This window comes from Diadema setosum, chromosome 3 (genome assembly GCF_964275005.1).
Source record: "Diadema setosum chromosome 3, eeDiaSeto1, whole genome shotgun sequence".
NCBI lineage: Eukaryota > Metazoa > Echinodermata > Echinoidea > Diadematoida > Diadematidae > Diadema > Diadema setosum.
The window spans coordinates 45,264,125-45,284,452 of record NC_092687.1 but is presented as its reverse complement, the minus strand read 5'-3'; the positions used below and the strand labels follow the sequence as shown (position 1 = coordinate 45,284,452).

At 40.0% G+C, this 20,328-nt stretch overlaps 1 long non-coding RNA gene across 4 annotated transcripts in view; it reads left to right on the top strand.

The window, feature by feature from the left end:
- The first annotated feature begins 1,415 nt into the window (after positions 1–1,415).
- Positions 1,416–20,328, top strand: part of LOC140226615 (uncharacterized) — a 53,955-nt gene continuing 35,042 nt past the window's right edge. For 2 of the 4 annotated variants that reach the window (XR_011900994.1, XR_011900991.1), the window contains exons 1-3: positions 1,416–1,498; positions 11,564–11,666; positions 12,727–13,011. This is a non-coding gene — a long non-coding RNA (uncharacterized lncRNA). Of the gene's footprint in view, positions 1,499–1,938; positions 1,984–8,607; positions 8,782–11,563; positions 11,667–12,726; positions 13,012–20,328 lie in introns of those variants that run through there. The other 2 variants (XR_011900992.1, XR_011900993.1) reach the window with 2 other exon arrangements.

The following is a 20,328-nucleotide window of genomic DNA, read 5'->3' as shown; positions in this document are numbered from 1 at the left end:
GCACAATCTAGAACTGAAGTTAGCCGACAAGTACTGTGCGAACGGGGAATTTACGCGAGAACTAAACTCAAAAGTGTAATGATTTTTGCGACTTGTGTGATATAGGAACTACATTTTTCATTCAACTTACCACAAATAATTTGTAAATTTATTTATTGCCTCCGATTACTTGAAAGATTTGTCTCATGATTATTAAATGGCTAACTTCAGTCTGTGCGTGCGCAGCAGGTAGGTAGGGCCTGGCCGCAATCACTCGTGTTAGTCGTAGAGCAGATTATTTTTCATATGGAAAACTTGCGCGCATTTGCTCCGGAGCGAGAGCACCGGTGCTTATAACACGTGAAAAAACATGGCTATGAATTCAAAACCCTCGCACTCCAAATGAAACTAGAATGTACCCTCTTTCTACTCCGTGTATTTCCCCCAAAAATAGGTTTGGGGAAATTAGGGCACTTTTCCTCCGAAATTCTGCTTCAAATCACCAAATCTTGAGTTTGTCTATGGCGGAGTACCCAAAATAAGCCATAATTTTCGGACATGCCCATACAAATCACAGGCTGTACCACGGAAGCTTAGTGGAATTGTTTACCCTCGCACTTCAAAATGAAGTAGAATGTTTGGGCTCTTCAGTGATGTATAACTTGCTTTGATTGGTCAGAGAGAAATTAGGGCACTTTTCTTGTCAAATCAAAGAATGTTTTACAAAACTGCTTGTGACTTTGCTAAAGCGTGCGAGCATTTGTGCTGTCCATTGTACACAATTCCCCTAATGCTTACGGACAACGGACGAGTGTGCGTAAACAAACAATTGTGTTTGTGCTGTGAAACGAAGGCGGGAGAGTTCAAGTTATTCCCAATTTTCGCTGGATATCATGCCTTTTGAATCGTCTTTCGTCCACACTATAACAGATTAGTCTTTATTAATATTCTGACAATCCTGCAGAGTGTATTACCACTTCTTTCAGAGCTAAATATTGCCAAATTCAAGGATCATCATGCGTATTTTGCTCTGCAGAGATGACTTGAGGTTGCAACAAGCCGTGCTTGAACAGACCATGGTTCAGTCCCATTAAATCAACAGGGGTGAATGAACCCATTATGTAGATACTGTACGCGTTGGTGTGTGTGCCCGTGAATGATCAACTTGTGTGGTGAAATGGAAATGCCGTTGTAGAAAATCTAGATTCCCGGTACTAAAAATACTAATATCATTTCATTATTAGCTGTCAGATAAAAAAGAATGGCTTCCATGTTCATGCATTCTGTCCCTCCAGTAAGCACACGCACGGTTCTCCCGATTCCCGTACAATGGACGAGTCCGCTCCTTCCCATATTATGCTCGAGTGCACTCGGCTGTTGGCTCTCGGCGACTACGTGCACTCTGGTCTGTCAACCCTAAATGCGCGAAATCGTGCGAAAGTTTTCCATATGGCGACGCCGACAGGAAAGTCGACATCTACACTTACGCTTCCCGACATGTGATTTGTTTCCAATTAATGTGAGCTGTTGGATATGAATCATAAAGTATTTCCTGTGAGTTTGGTGCCATTTGGCATGGTGAATTTTGAGATATCTACATGGATACGGAAGTACGCTAGCACTATACCTACACCAGCGCTGGGATCGCGAAGCGGCGACACTGTGTTAGAATCTACGTGGTCAGGCCACTCTTCCGAGATATGGGTCCTAGTAGGCCTACTGAAATAAACTGTTAGATCTAACATTAGTCCTTGGTGTAAATAACACCACTATGAGATTTATCTCGACTACAAAACATCGGAAATCCATAAAGCAGATACCTTACCTGAAAAATCCAGCACAGGAACAACAGTGCCTGCAGGACAAGGGTCCAGATCTAGATCTGGAGTCTGGACTACCGTCTGGACTTTCTTCAAGTTCTGGCAGCAGGGGTATGTAACGTTACGCTGTGCCTTATTAGCGCTGTGCACATAGGGCCTAACTGTTACAGCTACAATGTCGACGGTGAGCGAGTGTAGGGCCTACTCATCAAATTTTGGACTGCCACGTAGAACCTACTCCTTGACTGCTCAGTAGTCCTAGTCCTAGCTCTAGTATTTCAGAGTCTATGTGTACTGGGTACCGTTTTCATCTCACTAAGCGTAAATCGTGCGTGCCGTTGAAGAGAGTCTATCTACATTTGGATTTAGATTCACTCAGCCCTCATCTACGTTAGATAGTTTGAACTGGCGAACCATAGCTCGATCATGATCATCAATACGTAACGTTACTTACACACAGTCTTCTATGGGCAGCACGTTCGGATAACGATGCCAATTTCATTTTGCATATCTGGAATTTCCCCACAAGTTTTATCTAAATAAAAAGCTGTTGAAGAGATTGCTTTTAAAGATTAATAGATATTGTTTAACATGTTTATTATAGCTCCATATTGCAATTATACTAAATAACAGCTTTTGCAGTACTTCGTGTGAGATTTCATCAGTAAATTGGCATTATGTAGTTCGTCTTGCTAATGTCGGAGTTGTGCACCAAGAGCACCTGTGACGTAGGCCAAATTGTGTGGATCGTTCCATGGCTTGCTCGTTTTCATTTTTTTCAAAAAATCATTACAGGCTTATCCTGGGTTTTACAATCCTCTCTTTCCAGTAGTAGGAATCAAAAAATGTAGACTAGAATTATCAGACAATTAGAAAATGTCAGTACAGTCTTGAATAGACAGATAGACCATGTACTTCAGACCCTCTTTTCTCGGTTCACACTTTTCCATAGTGTGCGCTTTCTTTCCGATATTTAGATAGGTTAGGAGAGTCCATTTGAGTTGAGTTATACATCATTTTAAAGCTTAGAGTCTGCTCTTTTAGAATCTGTCCTTAACTAAAAATCCATGTTTGGCGACTTTTTGTTTGTTTTGTGGTGCAGGGTCACACACACACACACACACACACACACATACAAGAGTTTGTTCGCAAAAACGGATAAGTCCATTTTTGAAGATTTTGAAGTATTGTCTCTGTCATAAAGTACAAAATAATACCTTTTAAATGATATATTGATCACAACATATAAATGTACATTTTTGAAGTTATGGTCAAAAGAAGAATTTTTTTTTGTCATTCTCTTTATTTTCCTTGACCTTTAATCGCAAATATCTCCATTTGGCAAATATGGACATCGGTTTTTGCGAACAAACTTTTCATATATGTATAATTATATATGAAGAGTTTAGTTGCAAAAGGGGCTAGATCCGCTTTCAGTATTTTGGAGAAAAATCGGTTTGTTTGTGAGAATTTGTACACAAGTGTATGGAAAACCTAAATCTAATTTTGTGATGATTCCTTTTCAAATGGTTGTCTAGAGTTAAAATTTTCAGTGTAACTAACTCAAATGGAATTCTGTGCGGTGATGCTAATAACTAAATTTCCATCAAAAATGGATCTAGCCCGTTTTGCAAATGAGCTCTTCATAAATATTTATATTATATAACATATACACATAACACGCTATCCCCCGCTTCTTCATAACTATGAGTAAAACATAGAATTGACTTTTAAATTTGTCTGATAAGTATTTTTTTTTTTTTTTTTTGGTAAAGATGACTGCAATTATGAAGGTCGTGTGGAAAGCGGTGACATAAAGGTGACTAATTCAAAACTACTTTTTCTAGGGGGTGGTTTAAGGATGACTATTGCAGCAAAACACGTCACGCGTCACCCGATTCTGAACTATGGGACAGGGAACTGTCATAAGGAGTAGACTTTCAGTCACATATATTGCACACTAATTCAAAGGTTTGTAGGGATGTCTGCCTTCGGGATGACGGCAGTGAAGATTTTCTGTTCTGAATATTCCAAACTCTTTTATGATACTGAAAGAACTCATGATGATGTATCAAGAGCTGGGTTTGCAATCAGCACATCTTCCATATTATCTGAAATGTTTATTGCAACAAACATAATTCCGAGGAATATCATTTACAGTTTATTCAGAGTGATTTGAGGGGAGTCAACTCCAATACGCAAAATTTTCGTATTGATTACTTGTCAACATTTTGCTGACGGAAGTGTCCTATTTATGATATTTACCACCACACGTTGTAGGGCTTTATAGTTAAAGATGACTCTAATTCGGGTTTATCCTCCATACATTAGCCCATTGTATGTGTTTGAATGTTAAAACACACAAACAAAATAAAAATTCAGCTGAAAAAAAAAATAGGTATTCAATCATGTCTTTCCATGACAGCCTAGCGATTTTAAATGACTGTTTTTAGAATATGATTTTGAATTCTTCATTTTTAGATTTGATTGATAATTGAAAAAAAAAATGAATTAAACTTTAGGGTTTGAAAGTTTTAAAACTTCTCCAGACGAAATTGAGTGGAAAAAATGTGAAACTGAACGAGAAATGAAAAAAACAAAAAACAAACCCAGAACACTTTATGGTGTGAACATGAAATTGATGGATATGTGTGCAGTGAGTTAAAGAAAAAAAGAAAAGAAAATTACGATAAGCCACTTGTTTGATGAATGCATTTCTGTTTTGTATTAGTGAACGTAATAATGATCTCGAAGACCTTTGGATATATATAAATACATAAGTACCTCAAAAGTTTCCCTGAATTTCTGTGTTTCAGGTTAAAGTACCTTTCATATAACTAACACTGTCAGACTTACTCGCCCCAAAGTGCGCTCATTTCTTAGTAATCATGCAATTAACTGCGACCAGCAGCCCCATACGCATAGCGTAATGGGGCTTCGCATTGTAGCATTCAGGATCATGACAGATTTAGTATCGCGGGTAAATATCAACTTAGAATCCAAAAAAATCTTCAATTTGAAGACTTACCAATTAAGTTGAAGTCTTGAAAACAGGCTTCGGGCAACATTTGGTTCTGCCAATAGTCCCTTTCTATTCGAATTGATGACTGAATGTGACTCTGTCGAGAGGACCTTGGGAGAGCTACATACACTGATTACTACGGCCAGCGCATACGCACACATCACATGCGAACAAATTTCAAATCCATGAACGGATAAGATGTTTGTGTGCGCATGCGCTGGCCGTCAATTCAGTGTAGCTCTCCCAAGGTCCTCTCGACCGAGTCACATTCAGTCATCAGTTCGAACAGAAAGGGACTATTGGCAGAACCAAATGTTCTGCCAATAGGGGGGGGGGGGGGCATTTGCCCCGCCCCTACGGAAGTGTTTAGGCAGACATCATTTATCCGCCAAGCAATTCCCGAGATGAGGACAAATCTCGAATATTCTTAATGGAAAATATCGTCCAAATATCGCCAGAACTATGCACCAGATTGTTGTATTGCAATCATAAACATGCAAAAGCTCCGCTATACAGGATCCCTTTCGACAGACTTTGTATACACTTTTGAGATTGACGTATATTTCCCTAATTTATCAAAGAGTGTGCAGCAGATCTTTCACTTAACAAAAGCACCCTCATAATGCAGAGGCGTCGATGGGGGGGGATGGTTCCCCCATAAAACTGGGACAAACAAAAGCGAAAAATATAGCTACAAACGGCAGTTTTTGGACTGTAAAATGTCAAAATTTTCAAACTCGCTCGCTTCGCTCGCTCGCATTTATAATCGCTATACCATTTCCCTGATGTTGCTGCCAGTGACTGACAGGAGTTGCACCCGGTGCGCCTCCTTTAATTTCCAAAGCGAAAAATATAGCCACAAACGACAGTTTGGAGGACTGTAAAATATCTAAATTTTCAAGCTCACTCGCTTCGCTCGCTTGGATCGCATTTAATCGTTATGTCATTCTCCTGATGTTGCTGCCAGTAATTGCCGGCAGTTGCGCCCGGTGTGCTCCCCAATCAGGGTATTAAAGTACCATTCAGTGACCGGTCGACAACTGGTGTCGAAAACTCGAATATTGCGTGGAAATCCCGTCGCCCGTCGCCTATTCCAACGGAAAAATGAATAAAATATCAATATCCTATTTTCAACTGAAAATTGAACACAGGAAAATGGATTTGCTCTTAAATTCTGTTTTTCACGTTTCATTATAATGAAATGTCAAAAAAATGACTCAAAATCCTAGTTTCTGAACATTTCAAAAAATAGGAAATGAAAAACAGGATATCGGTTCGATATTCGTTTTTCCATTTTCCATTTTCCATTTGCAACGAGCGACGGGATATTGAAGACCACCCCTAACGGCCACTTTATTTCGACACATAAATCAGTGGTAGCGGTTCGGTATCATTCAGCGTCTAGATGAAGAAGACTATACCATGGCTACGATATGCTACACACCTCATCAAACTATCCAGCAGGCACATGGCGTGTAGCTCTTTGTAGCGACGTGCTCTACTGCGAAACGACAAGTTTGTAGAGACTTCCGACCGTAATTATGCGATATTTCCATCTACTGAAAACCTTTTTCTTCTCCGACTGAAACTGAGATGAACTAAGAAAATGGTTTTAGATGAAATCCTCGAATTTCAACAACTTCACCAATCATAATGTCGGTGAAAACCGTGAGAAAGGAGTTGCGTTTCCTTTGTCACTGTACCAGGACAACAGGGAGAATAGTACCAATCGTAGCTTTTCTTGGGGGAGGGGGATGGAACTGGTAAATTATTAAATGTAGGCCCTTCTCATTTCCAAACCTATTCAGCAATTCTATATAATTATAGAGACTCTGTTTTGAATTTGTTTATTATTTATGACCAGACCATTGCGCTACATACTTCGTTCTAAGTTTTTTTTTTCTTATTATGCAAACACCTAAGATTAGTCTAACAAATTTATAATCATATTCTACACAATGTATACACCAAGTGAAATCCTCTGTTGGTTATGATTCACCTCTATTCTCACAGCATGTTTCTTTTGCTGCCCCTACTTTTCATTCTTCTCTTTGAAAATCAGCCCTAACTTTAGCTGAAAGGGCAATTTCTTCCCATGAGTGGAAAACGAATAAATAAAATAAAAAATAATAAAGAGGAAAGTGTCTTTCTTTGATTATGTATGCCCGCTTGTGAGTTGTCTCGAATTCATTGTTGGACATGTATGTTTGATTGAATCAGTTAATATTGTTCTATAAAAGGTGCCTTATTAACGGTATGTTAAATTGAATTTTCTGTCATGACCAGTCAGGTGGACAAAATAGAGTGTAGTCTCATGGTCCAGCTGGTGGTTACTTCTGGACATGCACCATCAATGAAGTTGAAATGAAATGATCACATGAAAAAGCAAGAAAAGAAGGGGCACCTAAAGAACTTAATGGTGAGAAAAGGGATGAATCACAACCAACAGAGGATTTCATTTGGTGTATGTTTTGTGTATAAATTTGTGAATCTAATCTTAGATGTTTGCACATGAAAAAAAAAAATACAGGTGAACGTACAACGAAGTTATTATTGTTATCATTGTTATCATTATCTATTCGACATTTGCAATACAATACAGGTAATAACAGATAAACAAACAAAGCAAACAAATTACTTTAAGGATACAAGATGTCAGGTTTTCCCTGATGGTGAGCTTCCCTATGTTGCCGGGTTGGAAAAAAGCAATCAAACTCGACTGAAGGAAGCACGTCAGGAAGTACTTGAAGACACACACATAAAAAATAATAATAGTAGATAATAATACAAATAATTTCAAATTGAGCATGTACACCAGGTGAATTATTGTACATAAAAACTAAAAATATCATTGTAGGGAATAGTATTCGTCCCTCCTCCCCCCCCCCTCATAAAAAAGTCACTCCAGTATACCAAAAAAAAAAAAAAAGTGTTATCAGAGTACATCTCTGAAAAAAAAAACCCACAAAAACAAATATAACTGCACTGCTAATTAATTATATATTCTTAGCACCCAAATCCTATCCGATGACCCAAAACTTCTGCCCCCATCCCCCCCCCAAAAAAAAAATATCACCGTCAGACAACAAATTCACGATACCAGGTATCATCAATATACCCAAACCATCTTAGATACACAATAAAAATAAAAACTAAAAAAAAAATGATTTCAAAACCTTAGCTTCGTGTATCGTTAACCTTAGACTCCATGACCCAACGTTTTCTCTATGGAAATCCTTATGCGGTAATACATACACCACTGTGCAATTAACAATGTATATGCACCGAAATTCTAAAATACTATTGGGTTTTGTGAAGAATGACCAAAAAACAAAAAACAAAAACAAAAACAAAAACAGTGAAATACTGGATCAATTATGTGTATGTCCTACACATAAAGTCTGAAACCCAGGGACAAAAAGGTTGGATCGGAAACAAAACTAAATATAAATCAATCAATCATAGATAAAAACGTATAAAAAAATAATCTTGAATTCAATTCAATTGTACCTACGAAGTGAAATATATCACTGTGGTGAATGGTGTTCGCCCCCCCCCCCCCGAAAAAAAAAAATATATATATTCTGTGTGTCATAGCAACCAAGAGCAGTCATATAAAGAGTAACAGCAAAAACAAAATCACAATCCTGGTCCTGGCACATTGAAAAGGGAAACACAACTCCTTTCTCCGTTTTCACCGACATTGTGATTGGTGAAGTTGTTGAAATTCTAGGATTTCATCTGAAACTATTTTCTTAGTTCATCTCAGTTTCAGTCGGAGAAGAAGAAGGTTTTCCGTAGATGGAAATATCGCATAATTACGGTCGGAAGTCTCTACAAACTTGTCGTTTCGCAGCAGAGCACGTCGCTACAAAGAGCTACACCCAGGGAGGTGGGAAGAGACCCTAGCAGTGCCGGCTGGATAGTATGATGAGGTGCATATAGCATATCGTAGCCAAGGTATAGTCTTCTTCTAGACGCTGAATAGTACCGAACCGCTACCACTGATTTATGTGTCGAAATAAAGTGGCCGTTGGGGGTGGTCTTCAATATCCCGTCGCTCGTTGCAAATGGAAAATGGAAAAACGAATATCGAACCGATATCCTGTTTTCCATTTCCTATTTTATGAAATATTGAGAAAATAGGATTTTGAGTCATTTTCCGCCATTTCATAATAATGAAACACGGAAAACAGGATTTCAGAGCAAATCCATTATCCCGTGTTCCACATTCAGTTGAAAATAGGATATCGATATTTTATTCATTTTCCCGTTGAAATAGCAGACGGGCGACGGGATTTCCACGCAATATTCGATTTTCCGTAACCAGTTGTCGACCGGTCACTGAATGGTACTTTAATACCCTGATTCTCCCCCCCCCCCCCCTTAATTTCCAAAGCGAAAAAATACAGCCACAAACGGCACTTTGGGGACTGTAAAATGTCAAAATTTTCAAACTCGCTCGCTTCGCTCGCTCGCATTCAATTGTTATGCCATTCTCCTGATGTTGCATGCTGCCAGTAATTGCCAGCAGTTGTGCCCGGTGCGCCCTCCCCCCCCCCCCCTTAATTTCCAAATCGAAAAATATAGCTACAAACGACAGTTTTGGGACTGTAAAAAGTCAAAATTTTCAAGCTCACTCGCTTTGTTATGCCATTCTCCTGATGTTGCTGCTAGTAACTGCCAGTAGTTTTCGCCCGGTGCGCCCCCCTTAATTTCCAAAGCGAAAAAAATACAGCCACAAACGACAGTTTGGGGGACTGTAAAATATCTAAATTTTCAAGCTCACTCGCTTCGCTCGCTCGCATTTAATCGTTATACCATTCTCCTGATGTTGCTACCAGTAATTGCCGGCAGTTGCGCCCGGTGTGCTCCCCCCCCCTTAATTTCCAAAGCGAAAAAATACAGCCACAAACAGCACCTTAGGGACTGTAAAATGTCAAAATTTTCAAACTCGCTCGCTTCGCTCGCTCGCATTTAATCGTTATGCCATTCTCCTGATGTTGCTGCCAGTAATTGCCAGCAGTTGTGCCCGGTGCGCCCCCACTTAATTTCCAAATCGAAAAATATAGCTACAAACGACAGTTTTGGGACTGTAAAAAGTCAAAATTTTCAAGCTCACTCGCTTAGCTCGCTCGCATTTAATCGTTATGCCATTCCCCTGATGTTGCTGCCAGTAACTGCCAGCAGTTGCACCCGGTGCGCCCCCCTTAATTTCCAAAGCGAAAAAATACAGCCACAAACGGCAGTTTTTGGACTGTAAAATTTCACAATTTTCAAGCTCGCTCGCTCCGCTCGCTCGCATTGAATCGCTATACCATTCTCCTGATGTTGCTGTCAGTGATTGACAGCAGTTGCGCCCGGTGCGGCCCCCCTTAATTTTCAAAGCAAAGAAGTATATCTACAAACGGCAGTTTTTAGACTGTAAAAGTATTATGTCAAAATTTTCAAGCTCGCTCGCTCCGCTCGCTCGCATTTAATCGCTATGCCATTCTCCTGATGTTGCTGCCAGTGATTGACAGCAGTTGCGCCCGGTGTGCCCCCCCTTAATTTCCAAAGCGAAGAATATAGCTACAAACTGTCAAAATTTTCAATGTAAAAATATTTCACCGTGGGAGGGGGAAACCCCCTACCATACCCTCCCCCCCCCTCACTTGCTTCGCTCCCTCACGATCTCATAACCGCTCCCCCTATAAGATCAAATCCTGTCTCCGCCGGTGATAGGCCCAACTATTTAGTAGGCCTTCGCAATGATGTCGCACAGGCGGAGCAAGACCTGAAATACCACGATTTAGTCATTCAATAATATATTTTGAATATTTCATTTTCTATTGTTTTTTTTTTAAAGAAGAAAAAACAAAAATTTCACCAAAAGTGTGCGCCAGATCGCTGAATTTCAGGTTTGAAAATGCAAAATCTTCCTCGTGTGGGAGAGGGATACACCCCCCCCCCCCTACACACCATCTCCCCGTTCGGTCGCTCCGCTCCCTCTCATATTATTTCAAAAACAAAAAATGTCTTCATACTTTTAAGGTCTGATTTTCCGCCGCAAGTCATCTGACAAGCAAAAAAAAAAAAAAGCAACAACAAGAACAAAAAGTCGTCATTATTTTTGCTGCCACTTTCCTCCCACTTTATATTTCATGCAAAAGAGTGGGACATCCGATCCCTGTAAAGTGTGCGTGTGGGGGGGGGGGGGCACCAAGCTTCCCCCCCCCCCCCCCCCCAAGGCTGCGCCGGTCCGGTTATGTATAGACGGGCTTGTAATCGTGGTGATGGTGACCATCCCCCCCCCCCCCCCACTCCTCAGTACGGATTTACGCCGTTGCCATGACAATAAATTGTTAGACCTTTCTTGTGTCATAATGTTATCCATCAAAATTACTAATCTCACCACCTATATGATCGTTAGTTGAACACAACGTATCTCAGGTACTTATTAAAAAAAGCTTTTAGTTAACAAATATAAAAACACCAAACCATACCATACCAAACAAAGAAATGGTAGCCAGACATATAATTCCGCGGCAGTGATCCCTGCCATCGGACCATAATGTCAAGTCTTGTACAAATGGATTATGACGGATTAAATGCCTTCATTCCTCTGATCAAGCTAATTAACCCATTCTTCTGTTGCTTTTGATAAGGAAGTTGTGTAGTCTAGTTGTTTGGTCGAAAACCTTCTTGTTGATGTTATCATTATCATGATACTAATACATGTTCAAAAATGGCGAGTTTACAGGGTGAATATAACCATGGACCTACTAACGAATGGACTTTCAACGAAAGCTACCACTTTGGAGTATGACTACGAGATCCGCCGCCAACTGACTATGCGCATCTCAGTGAGTACATACAGGTGTCTCTAAAATGATGATTGAATAATCATGCATCCTCACTGACAAAAGAACTGCTTCCCTTATTCTGGTCTTATTTGGCTGCAAACTTCAGAACATGACTGATTTCGTTCCATTGGACTGGAAATTACCGATTCGCTCACTAGCGCTCACACATATGACTTTGCCTGATAGTAAGACAGAGATATCCCCTTGCCTTGCTATCTGTTTTTACTCTGGAAAAATGTGAGAAAAAGGTGGGATATGAGATAACAAGTCATGATCAATGTAATAGCTAAAAACTTAGCTATCCCTTCAAAAGTACCTGCATTTAGCTAATGAAAATGTCTGAGCGGTGATACATACCACAACTGCACATGCATTTTCCTTGATTTAAATCATTTGTTTTCTTCTTTGCATTTAGTTCATAGATTTTTCAAAGCTGCTTTGTGTTTTTTCCCCCAGCTTGTCTGCGGCGGATTTCATAAGATCAAAGCTGAGAAGAATGTTCAAAATGCTTTTGTGACAGTTTTTACAAAGACAAAGGCACGCATTAATTAAGGAAATGATGACCGTCCATGTGTACAATTTTATATATAGTAAGTCCATGATATAACATTTCATCAATTTTTCCACTTTCTATAGCTTAGAAAAAAAAAGAAAAAATGTAAGTGGGCATATTTAAAATACTACATGATAACACAAGGTCCCTGGAACGTGTCGGACCCCCAATTTTATGTAATAAATGTGATGGGTAGAGCTTGGTTACATCCGGGCTTCTTTAGGAGGTATGGAAGTATCCTCCTTTACATTTCTTATTTATCGATATTAATTTTCTTAGGGAGGGAGGTTGCAAGAGATCAGGTGGCTGCAATAATGCTCTATTCTAAAGTTAAATCAACACTAAATACGTAAGATTCTGTACGAAAATTAGCAATTCTGTATACATTCAATATGATATGATATGATATTTGAATGAATAATATTTGTGTGTAGGCACTCGTTTCAAGCATTCTTGTTTGGGTTTAAACCACTTCTTATTTTCTCACACTGTGGTGCAAATGAGCAGCAGTTCATCGAAGACTTGACGTCCATCCAGAAGGAAGCTTGAATGGTATCCACCGAGTGTTCTGGTCTACCAAACGATGGCGCCTTTATGACATCTTTGAGCAGGCGATATATCCTAGGGGATTCGAATCCATTCCTAGAGGAACAAAGCAGTGTACCTCAACCCAGTCTGGTGAATACGATGATGACACGTTCTCACACTCAACTGGTCCAGGTGGAGTGATTACATCGACGTATACATCTACGACTTCATGATCTATTTCACCGTTCCTGCTTCCTGCAACAAGTAATATGTATGATCCTTTGTCTTCCTTTCGGACATCTTTGACTGTGAGAGTGACGGTCAACTCATCTCTGCTTACTGTTACTCTAAACCTTTCAGCCTGTCCAGTTTTTAAGCAATGTACGTCGACAAACCCTCCATTGCGATGGAATAAGCAGTCAAAATGCCCAGAATACATTTCGGAGTGATATTCTGAATAATTGGTTCGAAGTGAGGTGAGAAAAATTATGTCATTGTCCGTTCCCTCACAGATGCTGTAGACCTTGACTGAAGCTGCTAGATGGCAGGACAAAACCAATGTCACCAAGAGGTGTACACTAGTTTTCTTGACGAAAGACATTTCCACACTTTTCCCAAAATGGTGCAAAATACCCTTAGGTAGTTTAGTTCCAGTAGATTTGTACGATAAACTCACAGACCACAGGTGATTCAAGCATTGGTAGAAAGCAAAGGTTCAGTATGTATCATTAACAAGGCGAGCACGTGTGACGTCAGAGTTAAAGTCATGACCACGTGACCTCACAGGGTGAGATGATGTCACTGATCTCTGCTCTTTGCCTGGATTGGTAACCAAGTTTCACTGAGTGAAGCTCAAAAGGTTTACAGGTAAAAGGGTGCGAAAAACATTGTAGGCGGTCGTAGGAGGGAGCTGCCATTGTTGTCATAGACGCTTGCCTTGCCTGACATTGTGCAGTCATTGAACAATAGATGGCAGCACACGATTATTTCCTCTCCATTTATTCCCATACTCGTACGTCACCTATCCAGTTCAAAGTAGAGATTATTTGTGAAGTTCCATCATTGTTACCGATAACCTACCCATCTTTTTATATGCCGCCATACGAGTATCTGATTGGTCATTGTGAACGTGGCTCGTGTCAAACGATTGTTTTAAGACTCGAATTCATTGCTTCGGTAGGAGAAAATGCTCATTGGGTAATAGTATACTGTCAGTTGGAAAATTTAAGGGCAGTCGTCCGTCAAATATAATCTGTCCGTTAGAATTGTTGAAGTTGTGTCAGCGGAAATGAGATGATTTGCATACCTTTGACAATGGCGAACTTTATTACATTAAAACTAGAAAGCGCAGGAGCATGATGCAGTGTATTGTGTGTGTGTGTGTGTGTGTGTGTGTGTGTATTATCAGCAATACTAAACTGCACTCTTATTTCCTTTCGTATTAATGAAGTCAAATTTTAGTATTAGAAAACAGAGTGTCGTTTGTTTTTTGTATTTTGTTTTTTGTTTCTGTTTTGTTCTTGTTTATGTTTTGTTTGTTTGTTTGTTTGTTTGTTTTTTTTTTTTTTTGCTTAAAGGGGAAGGCTAGTAACTGATCAGTGGGAATCAATGGAAATGCTGGGAGATGATTGTTCCAATCCTTATGGGATTCATTCAAGAGTTCATTATATATCTATTGTTGTGTGAAAATGATTTGCCTCAGAACGGTCTCATATTCAAGTAATGTGCAGATTAATGCACCGTCACTGACCAGGGACGCTAAGCTGGAAGCATTAAACTGCACATTACTTGAATATGAGACCATTCTGAAGCAAATCATTTTCACACAACAATAGATATACAATGAACTCTTGAATGAATCCCATAAGGATTGGAACAATCATCTTCCAGCATTTCCACTGATTCCCACTGATCAGTTACTAGCCTTCCCCTTTAATCCTTTTGCTCAGGCTACGGTTACAACTGAGAGCGGCGACCGACCGATTTGTAGCCTGCTCGGTCGTCGCTGAAATTTTGGGACCGCCGAGAAGTTTGTGAAGTTGTCGAGCAGGCTGTAAAACCCCAGCGATGCCTGAGCGATGCCCTGTCGATATCCCGAGATATTCCCAAGTTCCCGTTTTAAATTAAACATTATTGTTAAAATTTTCTGCCTGTAATCGCCTTCTTTAAAGGTAGGGAATCCCATTTGCATGCCTTAAATGAAGAGTTGTATAAATACAGTGGTATGTTGAAGAGAGTATCATGTTAGAAACTCCCATAAAGTATTGAAAGTGGAAGGTAACATTTAGTACATTTTTATTGACCGTTAGATTTTGAATTGAATTTTTCTTCGGGGCTCACCGTAAATTCCAGTACATTACTAGGCTACCTTTGCAGACCCATGCACTGCATGTGTGTCCATCATGTATATTTTGTGAAGAATGTTCATCAAAACTTACAAACATTTCCATATACATTCTTGCCACACACTCTATATGTTATTACATCAGCTCTTATACTTTTAGATTTGAGTTTATATAGATAAAAATACAGAAGACTGCAACAAAAAGGCTTAAGTGTGGCTGACACACAGAACTACTGAGTAGTTGAGTTTTTTGCATTATTCAAATTGTAGATAACTGTTGACTTCCAAATTTCTCAGCAGTGGCCTAAACAATTCCCCTGAGGTTCATATTTAATGTTTTGCTGCATTTTGGGAGGTCTGTAAAAGGTATCCCCTACCTTTAAATTCACCATACTACACTTAAGTGGCACATCCCTTTGATAGGGAGACAAAGAGGACACTAAGCATACATCAGCAGCATCCAACAAGGCGAGTCATAATGGGAATGATATTTATTTAGTTGAACAGCTGCGCCACTAGATGTGTAGGAATTCGACAAACTCTGCTTGTTCTTCAGCATTTGTTTGTTTTTCTTTGCCACAAGTTTGCAAATATGATAAAGCTATACACCTGCTGATGTAAATGAATAGAACGAAGTCATGCGAACATCTAAAAGCGGTACGAAGCCTTGTAAGAAACATGTGCCTTCAAAATGTCTCATGCTTTTACTAGTCAGTGTCATTCGGCACAACCACGTTTTCAAAAAGGTAAAGGCAATGATGTCATAGATTCAAATGTCTAACACAATTTTTTTGTTTTTGTTTTTGAAAGAAAATGAATAAGTTTTCAAATTGTCGCCCCCTCCAAAAGAGAGACTGAGAAAGAAAGAAAAAATCAAATCAATCACAGACTTGTTTAGAAACCAAGAGGAGAGTTGTAAGGTGATAACTGGTATAGTTCAGACCTTATTGATGATATTTTTATCATAAATATCAGTTGTTTATTGATATTGATAGTTGATTAGCCAATTGTTTGTTATAGTGTAGTGTAGTATAGTGTGTGTTTTAGTGTTATAGTTATAGTTTGCTATACACTCTGAGAAATATAGGTTGAACTTTGCACGTTGTCACAATGGGAGCACCTTTACAAGTACAACTTTGCACCTTTCAAATCAGGGCCATTCGTCTGCAACTTTAAAGGTGCAAAGTTGATGCTATTTTCCTGACTGTGTATAGTTAGTTTCTACTTGATATTTGCTATAGTTAATAGTTCATATCTCATTTTTACTACTGTACAGTGCAGCTGGACGTTGGTTATTGATAGAGTAGTTAAAAGTTGAACTTTGATTGTTGACAAATTGATAGATGCTTACTCACGCATAGTTGGTAGTTTATATTAATTGATAGTTGATTGTTCATATGAGGTGCTTATTGATGGTTGATATTCAATACTTTTACTGCCCACCGTATAGAAATGTGATTTTTTACTCGCGTTCCATGCAATTTGCATCGCTTTGCACGTTCCCAGGTAACATGCCCATATGGGACCCATACGGGCATACTCCGGGCCACGTGGGCCATCTGGGTTAGGGTAAATCCCATATGTATCTAGCATCAGACCCATATGGGATAACCCATATGGGTTTTTAAATGGGACTGCCCATGTGGGTATCATAATGGAAATGAGCTGCGCAAACCCATCTGGGCAAGATTGTTAAATGCCCATATGGGTTACACATGTGAACAAAATGGGTAAACCCATCTGGGCAAGATATGTAAATACCCATATGGGTTTCATATGGGTACAAAATGGGAAAAGCTATCTGGGTAAAATATGCAATGCCCATATGCATTCCATATGGGAATCTACTGCGTGAATCCATATGGGTAATAATGTAAATATCCATATGGGCTTCATATGGGAATGAGCAGGGCATACCCATCTGGGTAAAATAAGTGAATGTCCATGTGGGTTTCGTGCGAGAAATAAATGGGCAAATCCATGTGGGTGAGATATGGAAATATCTATATGGGCTTCATATGGGAATAAGCTGGGGAAACCCATCTTGGTAAAATAAGTAAATGTCTATATGGGTTACACATGTGAAATAAATGGGCAAACCCATCTGGGTGAGATATGTAAATATCTATATGGGTTTCATATGGGAATGAGCTGGGCAAACCCATCTGGGTAAAATAAGTAAATGCCCATACGGGTTTCACATGGGAAATGAATAGGGAAACCATCTGGGCAGTACATGTAAGTGCCCATATGGACTCCAAATGGGAAGTAAATGGGTTAACCCACCTGTGTAATACATGTATCCTATATGCCTATACGGTCTCCATATGGGCATGGAATGAGCAAACCCATATGGATGAGATACCGATGCCCATATGCATACATATGGGATACAACTGGGCAAACCGATCTGTGTGAGATCTGTCAATATACATATGGGTTTCATGTGGATATGAAGTGGGCAAACCCAGCTGGGTTAGAGGTGAACATGATTATCTCTATGGGCAGCATATTGGAATGAACTGGGTAAACCCATCTGGGTAAGAGCTGAACATATCTATGTGGGTACCATATGGGAAAGAACTGGGCAAACTCATCTGGGTGACGGATGAACCTATCTGTGTGGGTACCATATGGGAATGAAGTTAGCAACTTGTGACCCATCTGGGTAAGAGCTGATCATATCTTTTTGGGAACCTTATAAGAAAAACCTAGGCAAACCCATCTGGGTAATAGATGAACATACCACTAGGTACCATATTAGAATGAACTGGGCAACTCATCTGGGCAAGAGATGAACATAATTATGTGGGTACCATATGGGAATGAACTGAGCAAAAATCTGGGTAGGAGATAAGCATATTTATGTGGTACCATGTTGGAATGAACTGGGCAAACCCATTTGAGTAAGAGCTGAACATATCTTCTTGGCTATACCATTTGGGAAAGAACTGGGCAAACCCATCTGGGTAATAGATTAACATATCTATGAGGGTATACCATATTATTGGAATGAACTGCGCAACCATGTCTGGGTAAGAGATGAACATATCTGTGTGGGTGTCATACGGGAATGAACTTGGTAAACCCATCTGGGTTAGAGATGGACATATCTATTTGGGTACGTTATGGGAATGAACTGGGCATGAGATTAACATACTTATGTGGGTGAAATATTGGAATGAACTGGGCAAACCCATTTGGGTAGGAGATGATGTGGGTACCATACTGGAATGAACTGGGCAAACCCATCTGGGTAAGAGATGAGCATAATCTATTTGGGTATCATATGGGAATGACCTGGGCAAACCCATCTCGGGAATAGATGTAAATGCTTATATGGGTTTCATATGGGGTCAACCTGGGTAGAACCATCTGGGTAAGATATACAAATGCCCATATGGGATTTACATGCAGCACAGGTTCAGGGAGAATTAGATGGCAACACCAACATTTCCAAAGGGCATTATTTTTGACAGAATTGTGCAATTTTCTTCAAACCTTACTAAACTGTTCTTTTCATATTGCTGCATTCACCCAATCAACACGTATAGTTTAGGTATTATTCCCCTTACAGAAGCTGTTAAAAATATCTCACGATTTCTAGCTTTTACGCTTGTTTATCAAGTAATATTATGAATGCCTATATCCAGCTGAGGGACGCAAGTCAACAGATATCAATTAGAACAATGCACAAATACACTGTATATTCACTTTGAATAAGATACTTGATCTATTGACTACATACATTCAAGAGTGAATTGGGGGAATAACACCTCTCTATGTGTAGGTCATTGGTGGTGGTGGATGTACAGTGTATATACATTATGTTTACATGGTATTTAGGTAGCTTTCGTAGATGTGCCACGTACCTTACTAGGGCTGTTCATCGAAGAAATAAACACAAAATCTACACAATATGTGGACTGCTCATAACAGAGGTTTGGTGTCAGTTTCCATCAACTCAACGTGCCAGTGTCTCCTGCCATTGCCGCTGGGCAAGCTGTGGTTAATCATAATGAGGTAGGCCTGTTCCATAGGTTAAAGACACGATATGGTAAACTCACCGTTTGCAAAAATGTTAGCCACGTTACCCAGATGGGACCCACGGTGTACCTATATGTGCCATCTTGGATCTCCCATATGGGTCCCATGTAAATCTTGGGTGCAAATTCCTAGGGGCCCCATATATGCATACGCATGTGGGACCCATGGTGAAACCCCATCTGAAGCCCATATGGGGAACCCACATGGTGCCCACATATTTACCACATACATATACCAAGATGGGTCCCATTGGGACCCCATATGGGTCATTTTGGATTGCCCATATGGGTCCCATGTAAATCTGCAAAATACTAGGGGCTCCATGGGCATACCCATGTGGGACCCATGATGAAACCCCACCAAAAGCCCATATAGGATAACCCACACAGTGCCCACATATTTACCACATACGTTGCCCAGATGGGTCCCACAAGGAACCCATATGTGTCATTCGGGATCGCCCATATGGGTCCCATGTAAATCTTAGGTGCAAAATCCTAGGGGCCCCATATGGGCATACCCATGTGGGACCCATGATGAAACCCCACACAAAGCCCATATGGGATAACCCACACAGTGCCCACATATTTACCACATACGTTGCCCAGATGGGTCCCACAAGGAACCCATATGTGTCATTTGGGATTGCCCATATGGGTCCCATGTAAATCTTGGGTGCAAAATCCTAGGGGCCCCATATGGGCATACCCATGTGGGACCCATGATGATTTCCCAGCTAAAGCCCATATGGGAAAACCCTCATAGTGCCCACATATTTACCACATACATTACCCACATGGGCCCCGGCGGGAACTCATATGGGTCCCGTGTAAATCTTGGGTGCAAAATCCTAGGGGTCCCATATGGGCATACCCATGTGGGACCCATATTCAAACCCATATTGGGCCCACATGCAACCCATATGGGCATGTTACCTGGGTTGTTATATCCGCAACCAATACACACAGTACGCTACACACGAAATTGCATATAATATGACTAAAATATGGAATCCACTTTTCAATTTCTCTGAAAAGTATTTGAATAATAACGATTACTCCAATTCTTTGAAGGTCGGTAAGGAAGCGGTTACAAAAATGTAACCGATTTCATCTCAGTTTCAGTCGGAGAAGAAGAAGGTTTTCCGTAGATGGAAATATCGCATAATTACGGTCGGAAGTCTCTACAAA